The sequence below is a fragment of the Rhipicephalus microplus genome, chromosome 1 (genome assembly GCF_043290135.1).
Source record: "Rhipicephalus microplus isolate Deutch F79 chromosome 1, USDA_Rmic, whole genome shotgun sequence".
Taxonomy (NCBI): Eukaryota; Metazoa; Arthropoda; class Arachnida; order Ixodida; family Ixodidae; genus Rhipicephalus; species Rhipicephalus microplus.
The window spans coordinates 41,707,958-41,728,625 of NC_134700.1; the positions used below are offsets into that span (position 1 = coordinate 41,707,958).

At 42.5% G+C, this 20,668-nt stretch overlaps 1 long non-coding RNA gene across 1 annotated transcript in view; it reads left to right on the top strand.

The window, feature by feature from the left end:
* Positions 1 to 12,182: 12,182 nt before the first annotated feature.
* The window catches only part of LOC142817690 (uncharacterized), a 156,736-nt gene continuing 148,250 nt past the window's right edge, over positions 12,183 to 20,668 (top strand). Inside the window, exons 1-3 of the long non-coding RNA XR_012895314.1 lie at positions 12,183 to 12,513; positions 13,038 to 13,116; positions 17,961 to 18,156. This is a non-coding gene — a long non-coding RNA (uncharacterized LOC142817690). The remainder of the gene's footprint in view (positions 12,514 to 13,037; positions 13,117 to 17,960; positions 18,157 to 20,668) is intronic.

The following is a 20,668-nucleotide window of genomic DNA, read 5'->3' on the forward strand; positions in this document are numbered from 1 at the left end:
GCCTTTCTTGCGGGCACTTCATTGTACAAGCTAACCAGCAGCCATTAGAGCATATACAAAAAGCTTGATATCTGAACAGCAGAGTACTTCATTGGACTCTAGTGTTACAGGAGTACACGTTTAGCGTGAACTACATCAAGGAAACAGAGGACGCTGGGAAAGCTTTATGAGTCGCATTTAGATGTAAGCATTAGATTCGTGTTGTTGCACATTGAGGTGTGTCTCCAAAACGGAAAAAAAGGAAGATACCTTTATCGTTTTTGTCGCCACCTAGAAATGTGCAGTGACCGGTGAAAGTTATCGCACACCTGGCTAGCGTGAGAAGGAAGACGACAAGGGGCTTCGACACGCGGTGCAGAGGAGAGCGCCTGGGGTGAGACGCGGTTGGCAAAGTGGTATTCGTGCGGAAGCGAGGAAGACGGTTTTCAAGTGTTATGGTCGTTCTTTGCCCCGAATGCCTAGAAAAGGTCAAGAGTGGGAGCGGCGGGCTTCGCATGACCTTAAACTTTGTCGATCCTCGGAGCCAACAGCAAGCTACCACAGCCACCAGGTCCCTGGCCCGCGCGCCCGAGGGGAAGACGGCCTGATTGCGTCAGCCGTGGTCTTCCGCGCCTACTTCCTTTGTCGGCGCATCCACTTCAAAGTCGCCCTGCTCTTCACCAAACTTTTGTGGTGCCGATATTTCCGCGTTAATCTCTTGTACGTATTCGAGCCCCACATAAGCTCCAAGCACTCACTGGTGAGAGGCTCTCTTGATAAGACTCAGCAAGTCCGTTGCTTTTCCAGGTTTTTTTTTCTGGTTTGTATCTTGTTCTGTGTCTGCTTTTGTGTGTCTTTTTTGGGCAGTGAAAAAAACACGGAAAACAGCTTCGCCATTTTAGTACGTACGTGGTCGTCGCTGATGCAACGATGTTCACACAAACTAAACAGTTGAGGAACGTCATTACAACAAGGAATGGACACGCGCCTCAGTGGCGCGCTGCAAAAAGAATTAAACGGTGATAGCCGACCAAGTTTGGGCCGTCCAGAAGGCTCGTGGAGCGGCCGATAGGCTTGGCCTAACGGTCCCGACATGGGAGTCGCCCGCTGCACGCTGACGCGCGCCTTGCAGGACAACAATAAAGTTTCGCAACCAACCAACCAACCAGCCAAAAGACCAACACATTTCGAATGAATATGGAGAAAGCATACCGTGTAGCGATGCTTCAATAAAAAGTAGTTGTTGATTATGCCTTGTGGTCGTAATCTATCGCGCGGGTTGAGTGTTTTTTTTTCAGTGTTTCTTCAATTATGGCCGGGCTTGCCTGCACCTGCGTGCTTGCTTTTTACGGCCTTCGCATCGGGTGTACTATATGGCTCTCGCCGCTGTTTTTAGGGGGAAGTTCCGACCCTGACCTTCTTTCACCGCTTCATGAAGCACGCGCAACGCCGTACACGAGTTCGGGCGCACCTTTTCACTCACCGCGCGTTAAAAACAAGTTGCTTGATATTTGAAGCCACACAAATGGTTTATGGTATTGCCCATACCTGATGATGCTGGGCTTGGACATATATATCCCTGAAGAGCGCGCTTTGCTGGCAGTGCCCCAATTCCCGAAGGGTGTGCATGATCGTAGCCTTTTTGTGACGAAAAGCGCTGTATCACATCTCCTTACAAATTCCTCTGGGTACACTCAACGCTTTTTTTCGTCACATTCTGTTTGAGGTAAAATACAAACACAAAAACATTGCATTTTTTTCTCTCCTTTCTGTGCATCTGTTTCAATATCTTTCACGCATGCGCATTTCTTGCTTTCGTGTTAATATTGGGACGCCTTCTTCTCTTCTTTCGGCTATTGCTGTACCATCTCGCATTTCGAAGGATAGTGCGACACTTGGGAGCACAATCATCCTATCATATTCTGGTATTGAACCGGTGTGACAAGCGTCGCTGTTTGTTGTTTGCATGCGAACACTTACTGCTATTTGTTCTGTAAAAGCGTCTTCTAAAGTTGAAATATCCAGATCTGTTTCGTACGTCTTCGCTATTCGCTTCCTTGAAGTTTCAGGTAGAGGCAAACTCGTGACGCAGGTTCTTTGAGACGCATCGATGCACTTTAAAATCAAGCAGGAAGGATATTCCTCGAAGGGAGTAGACGTGGGGTCAGGAAGAAGTTTTCTGATGGGGAATGCAGGCACACAGTCTTCATCGCGCAAGTGTCTGCTGCATACGACTCTCGATGCAGACTTGTCTTTGATGACGAGGTTGTCTATCGCAGTATTCTTTTAGCCACTTGGCGCACAGCACAATATTGTTTGGGAATTCGAGAGACGAAACACCGGCCGCATTCCACGAACTGGACTTGCAATACCGAGCCGCAGTGATTGAGCGGCCGTGCCGAAACACAGCAATACACATTTACACAGCTAATGCATGTTCATGTGCGTAATGCGCGTACTGAAGGTTCTGCGACTGCATCCTCGACTCGAAAAATTACTGTAGCCTGAACACTGACAAAACACCGAATGAAATGCAGCTTTGGTGGATAAATCTCACAATGAAGCAAACCACACGAGAAATAAACGAAAATTGACAACAACCTTCTCGTAGCACTAAGCCGCAAGAAAACTCGTTCAAATTTTTTTAGAAATAAAGCTGAATTGCCGGAAAAATGTAAGGTTGTCAATTTCTATTTCTAAACATGTTTTTCTATGAACTTGAAGGGTAGTGCAGAACTGATTCTAGAATTAAGGTTCCGGGACAAACGGGTAGCGAGCGTAAGTAGCTGCCTACTTTTTTGGCATTGTTCATGGACATGGCTTGCAATACAAAGGAATGCAAAAGGGCTTAGGGTCTCCAGATTCAATATTTTCCGGGGGGTTTAACACTTTGACAATGCACACAAGCACATTCTGTGCGTGCCGTTTGAAATGATTATTTAGCAGCAAGTGTCCTCTCTCTTTTTTTACTTCCTTTCTCCTTATACACAGTTTTTTAGCCATTAAATACAGAACACACGTACGTGTTTTAACGAGTTGTTAGGCAGAAGACCACTGCTTTTAGTCTTGAAAACCACTCCAAGCATATTTGGAAAAATAAATATATATAATAGGCAGCAAAGGGAAGGTAAGATCGTCATTCTGTGAGTGACCTCTTTTAATTGCGACGGTGTTGTCCAACGAGACGAAGGGCTTTGGTGTTTAGAATTTAGTGCTGTCTGCTTGGAGAGCAGGAGCGGCATTGATGATATATCTCTCTGATCGTCTCCAGTGCTTTGCGCCTCCTGAATTATGCCTCCCATTAGCCAATTCTTCCGCATTATTATGGAGTTTTAGCTTGTATTATCCCCGAGCACATACTCACATACATTAAGCAGAAAGCCATCTGGTAAAATTTGTTTTTTAGTATACGATTCTCCCTCTATCCCCAGTTTATTTATTATCCCCCTGCCCTCTTCGTTGAGAACCCTAATTTCATGGTTTCACATCCACAAACTTCCTTGTGGTGTTTGTGCGGCGCAGAAGTGGCAAGGTCCGCGTCGTTGGGCCCCTACCACCGAAGGGTGGCGAAACATACTCATGGCGAATTCCACTAGTAGATCCGGAGTGGTCGCCGAAATCTTGAAGCGAGAACTCAGAGTGTACCAAATGAGATCTGCGAGTGGAACACGTAAATGCCCCGCGTGAAGTCTCTCCGGAAGTTTTTTTACGCATATGTCACTGAACATGTACCGGAAACGATTTTCTTTTCTGCTCTCGACGTTTTAATGACACCTGTGTCGCCTCTCAAAGCACGCATTTCGACCACGCACTCTCGCGGAAAGCAGGGCTACCGCTTTCCAATTTTAAGAATGTCACTAAAAGCACAGGGTTACTAGACCACTTCAAAAAACGCCGAGGGCAACCCAGCTGCCCGACTGTACCGGAAATGACGGCAACGCATTTTCGGAGTTCCGGTGAAATCCATCTCTGCAAGAAGCAGCACGCGGAACGCTCCGTCGCGGAGTGGATTGCTCCGAATCTACCAGCGAAACGCGGATTGTCCGCTCTGGAGCAAAAAAGTTTGCTCCCGCTTGACTAGTATAATTCGCCATCAGAAACTCTCCCATTGTATTCACAGAAGGTGAAAAGGCCGTAAGAAAAGAAGCGCGCGCAGATGCAGTCTAGCCAGGCTGTGCCTGAATCCTAGAATTTGTTTGTGTGCGATAAAAGGCGCCTTCAAAGTAAAAACTGTATATGCTACCTAAAGGTAGCATATACAGAAGCTCTACTTGAAAGCAACACGCAGCGCCACTTGTGGTGCAACGAGCGCGCAACCTTGATAGTGTTAGGCACGGCTGCGCTAGACGGCACATGCGCGCTTTTCTTGCCTTACGGCCTTCTCACCCGTCATGAATGCTATGGGAGAGTTCCTGAGTATGTTTCGCCCCTACTGGCGATAGTGGCGCAGCTAGTCTGGCCTTGCATCTACTGCGCCACGCACACAGCAGCAGGAAGTTTGTCTATGTGAAACCGTGAAATGGGGGTTCTATACGAAGAGGGATAGGGAAATTATAAATAAACTGGGGATAGAGGGAGAGCCGTCTACTTAGAAAAAACTAATCTTACTAAATAACTTTCCGCCTAATATAGGTATTTATGTGCTCGTGAATAATACAAGCTGAAACTCAGTAAAAATGCGCGAGAATCGGCTAATGAGAGGCATAATTCAGGAGGCATAAAACACTGGCAAGAATCAGAGAGGCAGATAAAGAATCCTACAACTGTTCTACAAGTAGAGAGCACAATATACCTACGGCCCTTGGTCTCGCCGGACACCGCCCTCGCAACTGAGAGAGGTCTCTCACATAAGGACGATCGCGCCTTGCCTTTTCTCGGTATTTTTTAATACTTCATCATTTTTTCAAATGCATTTGGAGTGGTTTTCAGGGCTAAAAGCTGCTGTATGCAGCCTCCCAACTATTTGAAACACCCCTACTGAAAAAACCTATATAATTCCATACAGGATCCGTATGCTTCAATACAGGGGTTACAGGAGCTAATACAGGAGCTGTACAGGAACCAAATGGGGGTAGATGGGTCTTATACAGGAGCTATATGGTGGTATGTAGGAGCTGAATGGGACCTGGGCAGGACATATAGGGGTATGTAGGAGCTATACAGGCATTATGGGTTTGGTATGTAGGACTCTCATCTAGCACAATATAGGAGCTAATGGGGCTAAATGGGGGCCATACATAGGACTTGATACGGCTCAATGTCAACCTTGATAGTCAATGTAGTACATCAGTAAACTTATTAGACCAAATACCTAGTCATGCATAACATTTTTGTTTTTTTGTGTGTGTTGAAAGGGCTAAAATACTAAGTTTTTCAGCTCCATTAGTTGGCTGTACACAACCTCAAGAAATAACCAATTTTAACTAGTTCATATCATAAGATGCAAGTATGTGCAAAAGTATAACAGATAAGCATATCAGATAATTATCAAAGAACTTTATTTTATTTGATCACCTTAGTTGTACACGTGTTATATTTGCACAAATATTGCTGTTCAATTTATGAAAAAAAACAATATTTTAAATGTTGTATTTGTGCAATGAATAATCTTTCTATGAGAAATCTCCAACAGAAAATAGTGAGTGAGTAATTTTCTATTATATGAACATACACAAGAAGATAAAAGACAATTAATCCTTATATTCAGGAGAGATAGGCCAAGCCTCGCACATGTGCTCTGTCATTGCACCAAGGCACAAAGCACAAGGGGCCATGCAGGACTACCAAGGAAGAGTGCGAATGAGCTCTACGAAGCTTGGACCTCGAGGAAAAAGTGCACACGACACAGTCGAGGGGCAAGGCGTCTCTGTTACGACATAGCAATTGCACTCTCTGGTCTAAACACGCACAATGAAAGATATCGATGAAGTCTTTAATCTGTACAAGTACAAAATAATTACATACAAACACATTAAAAAGGTTTTGCAATACTGGTAGTGTTGAAAAAAAACTACATCCAATATTCAGATCAATTTTCCATGCACTGCTCAAAACGGTCGATATGAGAGTTAGGTTGGCTTCGCACAAGCTTGCTCACTTGTGAACGGCACTTGATTGTGTTTATTCCTCAGAATCACAATAAGAGCAAATAATTATCAAAATTTTGTTTGGTGTGCTTCCATCTAAGCCTTTGAAAACGGCTTCTTGTACGTCTGCATGAAAGTATCTTCACCACTGGCCAACTAAGTATTTCTAATGCTACTCCTGTCTCACAACAAAATTGATTCAAATATACAGTTTAACTTTCAACTCATTACTTTAAATAGTTGAATAAGTGTTTGGGTGGCACAAGCTTGCTTGCTCGTAAAATGTACTTGGCTGTGTTTATTGCTCAAAAGCTAAATAGGAGAAAATAGTTCTCAAGATTTTGTTTCCTGTGCTTTCATCTGAACCTTTGAAAACTTCTTGTTGTACGCATTCATATATCACAACATCCCAACTCAACAGCTAATGGTCACGATACTCATGTCTTGCAAACAAGAGTTGCTCAAGTTGTTGTTTTGAACTTCCATGCATTACTTGAAAAGGTTGGCAAGAGTGTTTAGTGGCACAAGTTTTCCTCTTCGTGATACTTGGCTGGGCTATCACAGAGAAGGTGTACATTAGATATTATTTATCCACGATTTGTTTTGTGCGCTTTTGACTGAACCTTTCAAAACGGCTTGTTGTATGCTTGCATGTATAGCATCATCCCCATTGGTCAGCCATTTGTAACAGTACTCTTGTCTTGCAAATAAAGGGGGCTCAATTTTTCATTTTTAGTTTCCATGTATTGCTTAAAATGATTCATGAGAGTGTTTTTGTGGCACAAGAATGCTTGTCTGTGATACTTGGCTGTGTTTATCACTCAGAAGGTGGACAAGAGAAAATAATTCTCCACGCTTTCTTCTGTGCGCTTCCATCTGAACCTTTCAAAACGTCTTGTTATATGCTTGCATGTACAGCATCATGCCCATTGGACAGCTATTCGCAATGGTACTCATGTCTTGCAAACAAAAGGGGCTCAATTTTTCATTTTGAGTTTCCAGGTATTGCTTGAAATGGTTGATGAGAGTGTTGTTGCGGCACAAGAATTCTTGTCTGTGATACTTGACTGTGTTTATCACTCAGAAGGTGGACAAGAGGAAATAATTCTCCATGCTTTCTTTCGTTCGCTTCCATCTGAACCTTTCAAAACGTCTTGTTATATGCTTGCATGTACACCATCATGCCCATTGGACAGCTATTTGCAATGGTACTCATGTCTTGCAAACAAAAGGGGCTCAATTTTTCATTTTGAGTTTCCAGGTATTGCTTGAAATGGTTGATGAGAGTGTTTTTGTGGCACAAGAATTCTTGGCTGTGATACTTGGCTGTGTTTATCACTCAGAAGGTGGACAAGAGGAAATAATTCTCCACGCTTTCTTTTGTGCGCTTTCATCTGAACCTTTCAAAACGGCTTGTTGTATGCTTGCATGTACAGCATCACGCCGATTGTACAGCTATTAGCAATGGTACTCATGTCTTGTAAACAAAAGGGGCTCAATTTTTCCTTTTGAGTTTCCAGTTATTGCTTGAAATAGTTGATGAGAGTGTTTTTGTGGCACAAGAATTCTTGTCTGTGATACTTGGCTTTGTTTATCACTCAGAAGGTGGACAAGAAGAAATAATTTTTCACTCTTTGTTTTGTGTGCTTCTATCTGAACCCTTCAAGACAGCTCGTTGTATGCATTCATGAACAGCATCATGCCGATTGGACAGCTATTTGCAACGGTACTCATGTCTTGCAAACAAAATGGGCTCAATTTTTCATTTTGAGTTTCCACGTATTGCTTTAAATGGTTCATGAGAGTGTTTTTGTGGCACAAGAATTCTTGTCTGTGATACTTGGCAGTGTTTATCACTCAGAAGGTGGACAAGAGGAAATAATTCTCCACGCTTTGTTTAGTGTGCTTCTATCTGAAACATTCAAAACGGCTTGTTGTATGCTTGCATGTACAGCATCATGCCGATTGGACAGCTATTTGCAACGGTACTCATGTCTTGCAAACAAAATGGGCTCAATTTTTCATTTTGAGTTTCCACGTATTGCTTTAAATGGTTCATGAGAGTGTTTTTGTGGCACAAGAATGCTTTTCTGTGATACTTGGCTGTGTTTATCACTCACAAGGTGGACACGAGGAAATAATTCTCCACGCTTTGTTTTGTGCGCTTCTATGTGAACCTTTCAAAACGGCTTGTTGTATGCTTGCATATACAGCATCATGCCGATTGGACAGCTATTTGCAACGGTACTCCTGTCTTGCAAACAAAAGGGGCTCAATTTTTCATTTTGAGTTTCCACGTATTGCTTTAAATGGTTGATGAGAATGTTATTGTGGCACAAGAATTTTTGTCTGTGATACTTGGCAGTGTTTATCACTCAGAAGGTGGACAAGAGGAAATAATTCTCCACGCTTTGTTTTGTGCGCTTCTATCTGAACCTTTCAAAACGGCTTGTTGTATGCTTGCATGTACAGCATCATGCCGATTGGACAGCTATTTGCAACGGTACTCATGTCTTGCAAACAAAATGGGCTCAATTTTTCATTTTGAGTTTCCATGTATTGCTTTAAATGGTTTATGAGAGTGTTTTTGTGGCACAAGAATGCTTGTATGGGATACTTGGCTGTGTTTGTCACTCACAAGGTGGACACGGGGAAATAATTCTCCATGCTTTGTTTTGTGCGCTTCTATCTGAACCTTTTAAAACGGCTTGTTGTATGCTTGCATGTACAGCATCATGCCGATTGGACAGCTATTTGCAACGGTACTCATGTCTTGCAAACAAAATGGGCTCAATTTTTCATTTTGAGTTTCCACGTATTGCTTTAAATGGTTCATGAGAGTGTTTTTGTGGCACAAGAATGCTTGTCTGTGATACTTGGCTGTGTTTATCACTCACAAGGTGGACACGAGGAAATAATTCTCCACGCTTTGTTTTGTGCGCTTCTATCTGAACCTTTCAAAATGGCTTGTTGTATGCTTGCATGTACAGCATCATGCCGATTGGACAGCTATTTGCAACGGTACTCATGTCTTGCAAACAAAAGGGGCTCAATTTTTCATTTTGAGTTTCCACGTATTGCTTTAAATGGTTGATGAGAATGTTATTGTGGCACAAGTATTCTTCTCTATGATACATGGCTGTGTTTATCACTGAGAAGGTGGACAAGAGGAAATAATTTTCCACACTTTGTTTTGTGTGCTTCTATCTGAACCCTTGAAAACAGCTTGTTGTACAGATTCATGTACCGCATCATTCCAACTGAACAGCTAATGGTCACGGTACTTACGTCTTGCAAACAAGAGTGACTCAAGTTGTTGTTTTGAGCTTCCACTCATTGCTTAAAATAGTTGACAAGAGTGTTTAGTGGCACAAACTTTTTTGTTCCTGATACGTGGCTGTGCTATCACAGAGAAGGTGCACAATAGCAAATAATGCTCCATGCTTTGCTTTGTGCACAAGATGCTCATGTGCTGTGACATGAGTATCGTTACAAATAGCTATCCATTGAGGATGATGCTGTACACGAAAGCGTGCAACAAGCCGTATTCAATGGTTCAGATGGAAGTGCACAAAACAAAGCATGGAGAATTATTTGCTATTGTGCGCCTTCTCTGAGATAGCCCAGCGAAGTATCAGGAAGAAGAAAGCTTGTGCCACCAAACACACTCATAAACCATTTAAAGCAATGCATGTAAGCTGAAAACAACAACTTGAGCCACTCTTGTTTGCAAGTCAAGAGTATTGTGACCATTAGCTGTTCAGTTCGAATGATGTGGTGCATGAATGTGCATTGTTTGAAATGTGTTATCTGAGTAATTGTGGGACACAAACTTGTGCATTTTCTGCTTGCCCATTTTGAGTTTTCTTTAAAGGCCTAGAAAACGTCATTTGAAGACATCTCTCTCATTTTATTGAGGGACGTAATCTTGCAGTGCCATGCAAGCATGGTTAAAAAAAAACGTTGGTGTACTGTAACTGCAGAGAGAATTCATTCTTCAAAGAATTGAAGTGTCTAGTGTTAGCCCTCTTTATTTACTTTAAGGAAGTCTTACACCTATATAAGAAAACCAAGAAATACTTTCTGTCAAGCTTGTATTTCCGTATTATGATGGCAATCGAGTCTTATAACTTGTGAATTCTTGTGCGTCGCTTCGACTTCAGCATGTTAATATTGATTAGCACTCAGGAGAAACACTGGATCCTACGCCAGCTAGGAGTCACATAGAGAAGCATACTGTTTGTTTCCTGTTTAACTTATTATTAACAAGATTGTCAGTATCTATTACTCATTTTGTTTTGCACACTTATGCATGGGCGTCAGTAAGGGGGAAAAAATGGGGTAGTTGTCCCCCGCAAGCCTCACTAGCACTTGCACCCACCCAAGCTATGGCAGTGCTTTCGCCCTACACCAGCCATTTGCACCCCTAAAGAGAGAATCCTGCCGATGACCATGCACTTATGGCACCGATCATACAGTTGTGTGTGAGAGCTGATCTCAATGCGTGTGCTCCTGGGTCATGTGGCTTCGCTGTCTGCGTTGGAGGCGTAACAGATAGATCGAAGACGAGAGAGTAAGCGCGGAGTCTGTAGATATCAAGAGCGACTGCAGCCTCGTTTTCTTCCTTAGTCACGCAGGCTGTCTCCCCACCCCTCGCTTTCGTTGCTTATGGGTGAAGTTTGTGCACATGCAGTGCGGCAGGCTTCGATTGTCGTAAAGTGGCTGTAGGCGTTCCACTTAGTTCGCAGCTCCTTGAACGCACATAGTGTTGTGCGTGAAGCTTGAGCACTGGCAGTTTTAGTGGCAACATGTAGCAAATTAATGTTATGTTTCTACAACTGCGGAGTGCATGTGGCTGCAGTTAGCTTTGCTTCAACAAGAAGCTGCGCGTAGAATTTGCGTCAAGTAATATCGTAATCTTCGTAGAATTTTCGGTTAGTAAAAATGAAGCGTGACTGGAAAAAGTGCACTAAAAATTGTTGTGGCTAATACGAGAGGGATCACTTTTTGCCACGGGGTAAAGCATGTGCTATGACAGGAATCACTGACTTGCAGCTCTAGAAACATAAAAATTGTGCCAGCCATGTAAAACTCTAGGTGTTTGGTTACCATAAATGTTGCTGAGGGATGTGCAGGCCAGTCTCGTGCGTTTAGCTGTCTCACGTTTTAATTGTTCTTCCTACTAGCAGCACTTTAAAGAAGCTCCACGTTATTCAAAACAGAGCTTTACGCATAATTTACAACTTAGCCAAAGATAATTCTTCTCCACAGCTCAGCTGTTTTTATACTATTACTTACGCTGAATTCTGGCATATGCATATACAAGATAAAGAATATATTAATGCTTACAGATACAGTAAGGTCAGCTGAATACTCATCTATGTAACACTTACGGCTCGTGAAAAAATTCTAAACACCACACATTAATTACGGGGCCCAGACGAGAATATCTCTACCATTACCCTGTGTATTGAACAAAAAATAGTCAACATCTCGCGTGTCTGCGCTTTATGCTTTCGTCGTTAATCTAGAATAACACGGATGAATTTTATCTTTGATGTGTTTTTTTTTTCTGTTGGTCTCCTCGAAGCTGTGTGTACTGGTGGCGTTCTTTCGGCGATTATGTATGCTTATGTACGCCAGTTAACGTATGCCGTCACGGCATGCTGCTGAACAATAATCCGCTGGGAAGCTTAGTGAAGTTCAAAAAAGCTTTTTTTTTTTTTTTTCACATGCTCTCCGCTGTAGGTAGGTCCAGTTTGTTACTGCGTCGATGAGAATCAACGGGATCATTGCAGAATGCTTAACTGCCATTTGCAATTTTGCGCGACCGGATGTTTACGAGCCATAAGTCAACACCAGCTGACAGCCGCACTACGGAAGCCAAAATACAAATTTTTGGTTGCATGAAAAAAAAAAACTAATGAGACCAATCAAACTTACTGCACGCTTTTTTATGCGCGCGAAAAAACGTGAATTTATGGATTTGAAATTGTGTCAACGAGTTTTTTCTTTCTCGCCTCAAGTTTTTTTTTCATTGTAACTTCAGGAGAGTCGGTTAACCACAAGCGGCCAAGACAAGCCCATTTTGGAGTCATTCGTCGTCAATATGGCGCTTGCAAGTTGTGCGATGGGGTTTGTTGCTTGTCTTGTGCTACCGGGTTTAAACGTTTCCTGTGTGCAGCCTCTATGCCTCATTGAACTGTGCGGCAGGTGTGAAACAGATGTGGTTCAGTAAAACCGTGAAGAGTCATTTGAAATGCGGGGTGCACCAAAAGTCACGTTCGTCGTTTGCGAAGACGGTTACCGCGCCGTTGTGGACAACCTCGAGAAATGCTTCATTCCGCTGAGCGTTGCCGATATTGCAAAAAAGGCCTTTATCGACAAAGTGAGCCGGGTAAGGACATCAAGAAGAGCTGCTATTACAGGGATGTCCACCTTCTTTGAGGTGAGTGTCGTTTTATTTTCCATGACGTTTTCGCTGGCGTGCGTTTAGGCGAACAAAGGAAGGCACAACGAAAACATGTTTGAGTGCGTGTGTGTTTTATTTTTTATGTGGCACATTTTATCCGTGTGTGTTGTGTATGTTGGAATGCTGCACCTGATACCGCACACTCGTGTCCCATGGGATCTTTCGATCGCAATCATGACTGATCTGGATTAAAATGTATTATGTGCGGCTGCACAGTGACATAAGTTGTAACTGGCACTGTTGATCGCGATCAAAAACCACATTCGGGTCGGCCCTGATGGCGCTGGAAACGTCCGGTGTGACACCGGTAGAGTTATTAATATATGAACAAGTCGACGTCGCTATTCCTGATGGCCAACCTGCACTACATTGCATTTATTTATTGTTCGCATGTAATAGTCACACATTCTACGTTTTCATTTCTGTGTGGTTATTTATAGTAGCCTGCTCTCCAACTTTATGTGTTCTTTGATTAAAGTATTTCTACTCACCTCGTGCAGATGGAGAAAAAAACGACTCGCCGTGCAACACAATCGTTTCTACCAGAGTGACTGTGAAAAGAACGTCAGAACTTGGAAGGTAAATGTGGTTTAATAGTAAAACTGATTTTAACAACATATACAAAATGCTAACTTCCAATGTCCTGGTTGCTTTCACAAGCCGCACGTCTATACAATAGTCGCTCATTCAAGTACATTTGTGCTAATTGGCTAGGCAAGGGCCACTCATTCTATGTTGCATTTTTTTTTTCAAGTTCTGTTCGGTCGTGAAGTAGTAACCAGAGCGAAAATGAAGACTGCTTCATTTGAAACGTTTAGGTACATATACCAGCTACATCTGTACATATTTGCCATTTTGATTCAGACATTTGTCAGTGTGTAGCACCAACTCATTAATTTGTTTATTCACAATACTGCAGCCTAGCATAGCCCAAGCTGCAGTGGAATTACAAGAAAGGAGAATGGTACAGAAATAATTAATAACAATACTGGCACCACACGTAAATAGGTCAGTTTTGCCAGGATGATTCTTACAAAGAAAAAGAACAGCACTAATACTTAGCAACTACACTTTTGACTTAGTAATGTAAGATTCTCAGTGATTTAGTATTCAGCCCAACAAATGTTGATCAAGGGCTTCATCAGAACTGTCTGCCTTGCAACTTCCTTTACTCTCCGCCTAGAAGTTCAGTAAGCGAGTCTGCATCAAGCAGCAGAGCGAAGAACAGGACTGGGTGGAAGCACAGGCCTCCTAGCCAGCATTTCATGTTAGCAAAAATATGGCAATCAGAGATAGCTAAGTTAGGTCTGTAGGGCGTTGGGCGACTGAACTTCCCGCTGCTTCCTCTGTGGCCCCATGTTGTCATGAAAAAAAAAAGACAGTGTCACTTATGACATCTCTCTTTGCTTATTCCTAATTGCACTCTGTAGACATTTGAGAGTTAGACCTACAATACTGCAGTGAGGGTCATGCCATGTCCCATGAATTAGTGAGGCATAAACTTGCAAAGGCTCATGGGATGCATGCAGTCTGCACCAGCTACCATTTCAATGGCTCTCCGTGTGCTGCATCCCTCCTTGAGTATTGGCGTTTATCCATGTCACTCGCTTTCTTCATGGTAACCCAACGCATATGCTGCAAATTTCTAGCACACAATAGCACGGCTGCACCTACGACTGACCACAAAAGAGAAGCATGTGCTGTGATTGCCAAATAATATTTTCATTTGAAGTGGCAAACAACTGACTGTATGTGCTATCACAATTATGTGTTTTCTTTTAAGTGGCGTGGCCTTGGTTGTCACGTCTTTGAACTAATTTTACACTTGCTATTAATGCACATCACCGACTAATGTGCTTATTTTTACGTGTTTGCTTCAGTGAGGGCGCTCAGCTGTTTTTGCATTTGCAATTGAAACACTGTCGCTGTCTCAGATTGTTGGATATATAGTATCTTGTATCAACGTTCATCATGTGCAGTGAGTATCATATGTTACTAAAACTACGTGTTCAGCGGTGACGGCCTGGTAAAATGTTCAAATGTGCATGAATGACAGCGACTTTTATTTAGTAAAGTTGAGCTTCTTAGGCGTTTCGGCATTACATCGTTTTAGTGAACAAGCTGGTATAGGCAATGCTCACCTCATAGTCAGGCACCGTGTTTGTTAAGGCTTGTTACCTGTCCTGCTCGCATGTGCACCAGATCAGGTATGAATAAATTGACTACTACGGAATGAATCCTTTGAGGAACAGTTGAAATCACTAGCAACACATTGTATACCTGTTCTATAAATAGGATAGTGGAGCGCCCTTTCTTGTCTACATAGCATTACTGACACATCATTTTTTCCAACTGGTGCGAAGTCGTCGCCTTCTTAACCACTACTAATTGTGTATACATCACTGCAATTGGTGCCGTGGATACCACGGTGTCACCCCTGGCATGATATCGTGTGGCTGTTGGCTGCTCTGTCTTGCTATTTTCTGTATCATGCTCAGAGCTGGCTGCACGTTGCATAGCGGCCGTGCATTTTAAAGCAAATGCCGTATGCTTGTCGTAGCTGTGTAGATAGTGATTGTGGTTGTGATGATGAAAACTACACATCCAAATGACTTTTGTACTTCAGTCTTGGCGCCTTAGATTCTCTTTCGACGTGCCAATATGTTGATGGCACGTAGTCAACCTGCTATGGATCTTTTCTTGGAGCGCCTGTACATAAATACCGAATGTGTCAAACGAAACCATCCATGCAGGATTGTCGATAAATATTACTCACCTTACGCTAGGCATCCAAAGGCTATACCACTCACCATATCTCTCCACAAAATCCACTTCAATTTTATTTCTTTGTTCCAAGGAAATCTGAACATTTTTTCCCATTCGGCACTATTTTCGACATCTGCACAGCCGACTATGATGGTGCAAATTACTAGATTGCAACACAATTGAAAGAAAAGCCCTGTCTACGTCTCCAAAAGCGCGGCCAGCGAAACAGCGTGCCACGGATATCTTTAACTAGGAGCCGATGCAGATGGCAAATCTCATGAGCCTTTGTGGGTTTATGCCTCACCTATTTTATCAAGGAAACACCACCATTTATTTCCCCAAACACAGCAGCCATGCACTTCTTCTTGAAGAAGGTTCACTTGAATTTTTTTGCGCTCATCGGAATGCTTTCACTGTTTGTATTGCACCTTCAGTTCTGGAGTAGATCATGGTAGTGCCAGAGAAATGTCAAAATGGCACCCGTTTATCATTTTGTTTTCATGACCAGTCAGCATTTTAGGAACTGACTGCACGCAGTTTGCAGCACTAGAGTCTCACTCTGTGTCCAACCATGGTATACCATGTGTGCTGTATTGAGTTGACTGCAATATTTTGGGAAATGAATTACTCAGCCCAAAAATTCTGACCCAATGATTTTCCCGAATTATCTGATCCGTTCAGTCAACAAAATCATTGTTTTACACTTGCTTCATTCCCAGTCAGTCTGCATTGTAAATATTGTGCATCATGCTTCTAATTTCCTACACTATTGTAGTGCCTTGCTGTTATGTATTGAAAGTGGTGCTGTACACATTTCTCAATATTCGATGAATTTCCGCTGCACTGCACTGCTCAGAACCCTGAAATTGAATTCTAGCACACACTTCACACTTATCCGAGGCATGCTTACATGGGTGCTTTGCGTAAAAAACTGAAAGCTGGGACCTCATAAGATAGACGGGCACACTAAAGAAATCGTACAACACATATGTGTTGCATCATGAAATTTTAATTGCTTTTTATTCGGGGGCCATTTTGACTTTGAAAAATATAGGCATTGTATTTTATGAGCTGAAATGTACCTCTGGAGTGTCAACATGCCAAAGCAAGCTTCTCAAGTTATAGTCATGCTGACTGTATGTTTGTTACGTTCATGAAGCAGTTAATTTTGTAATGATTTGCATAAATTCATGTGGCTAAATCACTGCATAAACATCAGTCTGCAAATATGATGTGCAACTATTGCATAGTTATAAATTAAGGAGCACATACAGCTGTGGCGGTCAGCAACACAGCAGACAGTATAATATTCAGGTGAATATTCACGGCTACCTATGAAGTAATATATGACTTAGTAAAGTAGTTACTGCCACTCTAGTTTTTAGGTACGTGTTACTGGAAAGTACAGACTTCGTAGTATGTTGTGTTTATCGAAAAATTCTCAGCAAGTGCTCCTGGAGAGTGAATGATAATTCGACAAGGTTTGAAGAGTAGGCCCTTGCTCAGTCATCGGTCAATATTTAACATGGAAGTGGAAGAATCACTGAGAATTAAAAATGCACATCTGTGCATCTACTTAAGCACTTTCTTGAATGCCCATGCATACACGGCTTTATTTCGCATTCACTCGGCAAATAGAAACAGTGAAGATGGTGGTAAAGGAGAAGAGGCTACTTATTTAGCACCTCTTGAAGAAAGTAGGGAGGTGCTTGCTCTGTTAGGAGTGCTTACTGTGAATTTTTTGGCATTTAGAGCATCTCTACTGAGTGGTAATATTTTGGGTTTATATATACACTCCCAAGACCACCCCACCCCTCCAAAAAAAAAAGTCGCAGAAGGCAGTAATTCAAGAAAGAAAAAGAGCCCTGTAAGATGGCTCTGGCAATTAGAAGCTTGTTTGATTCAGCCTCCTCCAGAAAATTTTTACAATGGAACGAGTGGATTGAGCAACAAATAGAGGCTTTGGAGGAAAGGAATGGCAGACTTCAGAACCCCTCTCAGCCATAGGTCGGCAAACTCCCTCACAAGCCGAGTGACTCAAACTTGGATTGGGCCATAAATGAGAATCTGAATGAGCCAAATGTGCAAATTCATTTTGTGATTGAGTGAGCTTCACATTTTTTTTTTGGTCGGCCTGTGCTTTCAACACACCTTCGACAATTTAAAGATAGAATTTTTGGTGAGCCTGTAGTTCGCGCTCTCTTTTTTTTTCATTCATCTATAGTTAACACTGGCCCATCTGCCCTATGTAGGTATGGCCGAAGCTAAAAGGAACATTTTACTTTACGCCTGTATGGTAATCAACAAAACTTTTGGTGTGTTTACGAAACAAATGTGAGTCCAGCTTCTTGTCCCCTCTCATTGTTTTTCAGCATGACATTATATCTCGCCTAGTACCTAGTCTATTGGTGGCCATAATGCATTGATGTTGTGTCTATTTATCACTTTCTTTAGCCCCTGAGCTATGTTGTGAATGTAAGGACTACCCGCGACACACCCGTTACATGCTACGCTTCTCGCTTATTATGTTCACAGAAGTCCTTCATAAATCTCTACCAACACGCTCAGCTGTCCATCACTCTGAGTTGCAAATTTCTATAATGTAGTGAACATTCTTTTTCATGATTTCTTAATACCTATTATCTGTCACCCTTTAGGTTTCAGTCATATCCTCCAGGTCAGGATCCTTCGGCACAAACACTGCAGCTGCTGTTACCACCACCACGGCCTATATTTCACTTCAGCCATTGCTGCATCACAACCAGTATTACACTTTCTGAGCCGCTACCACAGTCCTTCCCAATGATGCCTCACCTTGACAGGGCTTCATATGCTTCCAAAGGAAGCTATCAGGCAAGTGTGTACTGTTAAGAAATTTAGCTTTCAGTAGCATTGATGTTTTCAATGGGCAGATTAATTGACAAGTCTGCCAACTTCATGCTTCTTGAACAGGGTTGAACCTACGTGTGTCTGTCAGTGTAGGGAACCAAGTTTATCTGAATTTCAAAGTAGCTTATTCCTATTTTATTTTGCAATACTGCAGGCCTCTTCTCAGGCCCATGCAGGAATGGGTTGAACTTGAATACACAAAAATGTGAGGAAAATAAATAGACCTTATGTACAAAGCAAGTAAGAGCAATAAATATGCACATTGTACAGTAAGCAAGGTGTTCATATAAGTTCTGAATTCTGTTCATAAATTTGACAGAAGAGGAGTTCACAATATCAGCGGGCAGCATATTCTATTGCGAAATGGTGTGCAGAACTGAATAATATTTGTAAGGGTTATGTTAATAATTCTGTGTATGAAGAAAGCAGGGCAAGCAAAAATTAGAATAAAGTACTTTTTATTGTTTGCTTGATATGAAAGCAGATTCTTTTTCCACGTTTTTCATGTACCGTGCAATCCTGAGCAAGTGCTCCCACTATGGTGAAGGTGATGAGAATCGGAGGGGGGGGGGGGTTCTTGCTCGGTCTTGCATCAAAAATCAAGATTGTGGTGAAAAAGTCGCAAGTGCTTCCAACGAAACTGATACACTTTAATAAATATGCATGAATTCACTATGATTCTGCAACCTCGTTGCGCTTCTAAATAAAGAAAGTGAAGGAAACTGCAGAAATGGCAGGAAGGCGGGGGGGGGGGGGGGGGGAGTGCTTGCTCAGTTGTTCATGCATGTTTTGAATATCTTGAAAGAGAGAGGATGGAACTAGCTTGGTTGGGGGCGCTTGCTTGAGATATTACAGTATTGTCCTCATCCTGCGTATCTTTTTTTAATCAACTGAAACAAGCGACCTGAAAGTAAATGGCCCTTTTGTAGCTTATTGTAGCTTTTGTAGCATTTGTAGCTTATTTTCTTTGTAAATTGACGAAAAGCATGAAGTTTAGCATTCTTTAGCGAAAAGAAAAAGCTGTCCAACTAGTAATGTTTTCGCATTTACCGAACTCAGACACAGTGAAATAGATAAGGTGGCACACTAATAAAATAGGTCAGCACAGAAAAAACTGCAATTTTCATTGCATAAGTAGAGCTCCATCTTCTCGAAATGCCATTTTTCGTTATGTCAGTATGATAATTTTGAAATGGCAAAAGATGTCATGCTGATTGTTTGTGCACATACTCAAGCAACACATGGTGGTGTACTGAACTGAACTTGATCTTTTAGAATAACTTTCATTTGATCTAAAAGAAAGTGTGCAAAATGTCCAAAATCATGTACAGGAGCAAAAAATGCAATTTTTTAAATAAAATAAACCATTCTTTGGTTCGGTGAATAGAACACAAGGCTCTGATCAAATTAGTATAAACTTCTGGTTGCTATCATTATTACATGCTTAAAAATGATTACAATAGGGTAAAAAATACGTGGAAGTCTGGGACTTGCCGGTCTTCTGTAATCGACACAGTGCTCTGAAATAAGGCAGTGTTTACATACACCCGCAGAGCTGTCTTATTCAGTAATGGAAAAGTAGATACATGGTGCAGAAAAGTTATTGTTGCTACCCCTTAATTGGAGGCAGTAACCGGGTAGACTCCAATGGCTGACTTAACAGCCCCCAAAATGCACTGCTAAAGCTTGAACAGTTTAACATCAGGTCCTTTTAGCAGGGGTGCAACAGCTGCGCCAATCGCGCCAATTTGATACAATTCCCGATTGTTGCACCGAGCTGCGCCAAACCCGTGAAATTGTTAAAATTGCACCACGCTGCGCCAAAATGCCCAGCCAGCCTCAATTTTTTTTTTCAGGTGTACTAATTGCGGTGAGCAGTGCAGGCCATGTCGGCCACCTGCAGCTTTGCGCCATCAGTCAAAGCGCGCAGACCCGAAGTAAAGTGCCTAGAATATACCTAAAATAATCTAGCCACCCACCCTATGCTCGTGAGACGTGATCGACCAGATAAAGTAACAACACTGCATGCCTATCGGTCCGCTGACCACAACAGATACGTATCGGCGGGACGGCAGAACTTTAAAACAAAGATGTGTTGGTGTAGCCTCCAACCCTTCGCGGAAAATGTAAGTTCTCTTGCCAGAAACGCGGCTATGGCTTATTAAGGCTCGAACAAGCTCGACGTGCTGCAAATGCCGGCGTTGATTACCTTAGCAGTGGCACATAACAAATTTTGGCTGGAAGCTGAGTCCTTGCCACGGTCTTGGCGATAGATATCTAGTACCGTCGCCGGGGCAACAGGCGTACGCCGTTGTTACTTTATCTGGTCAAACTCGTCTTGCAAGGTAGCCGAAGCGGCACATAGCCCCATGCTGAAAAGGGTGGGTTGGAAGGGGGTGGTGAGTGGTTAGCAAACTTGTTGTCTTTGGTTCTAAAGCTGCTTGAGTCACCTTTGCCGCGCTAGACCGGTGCCCGC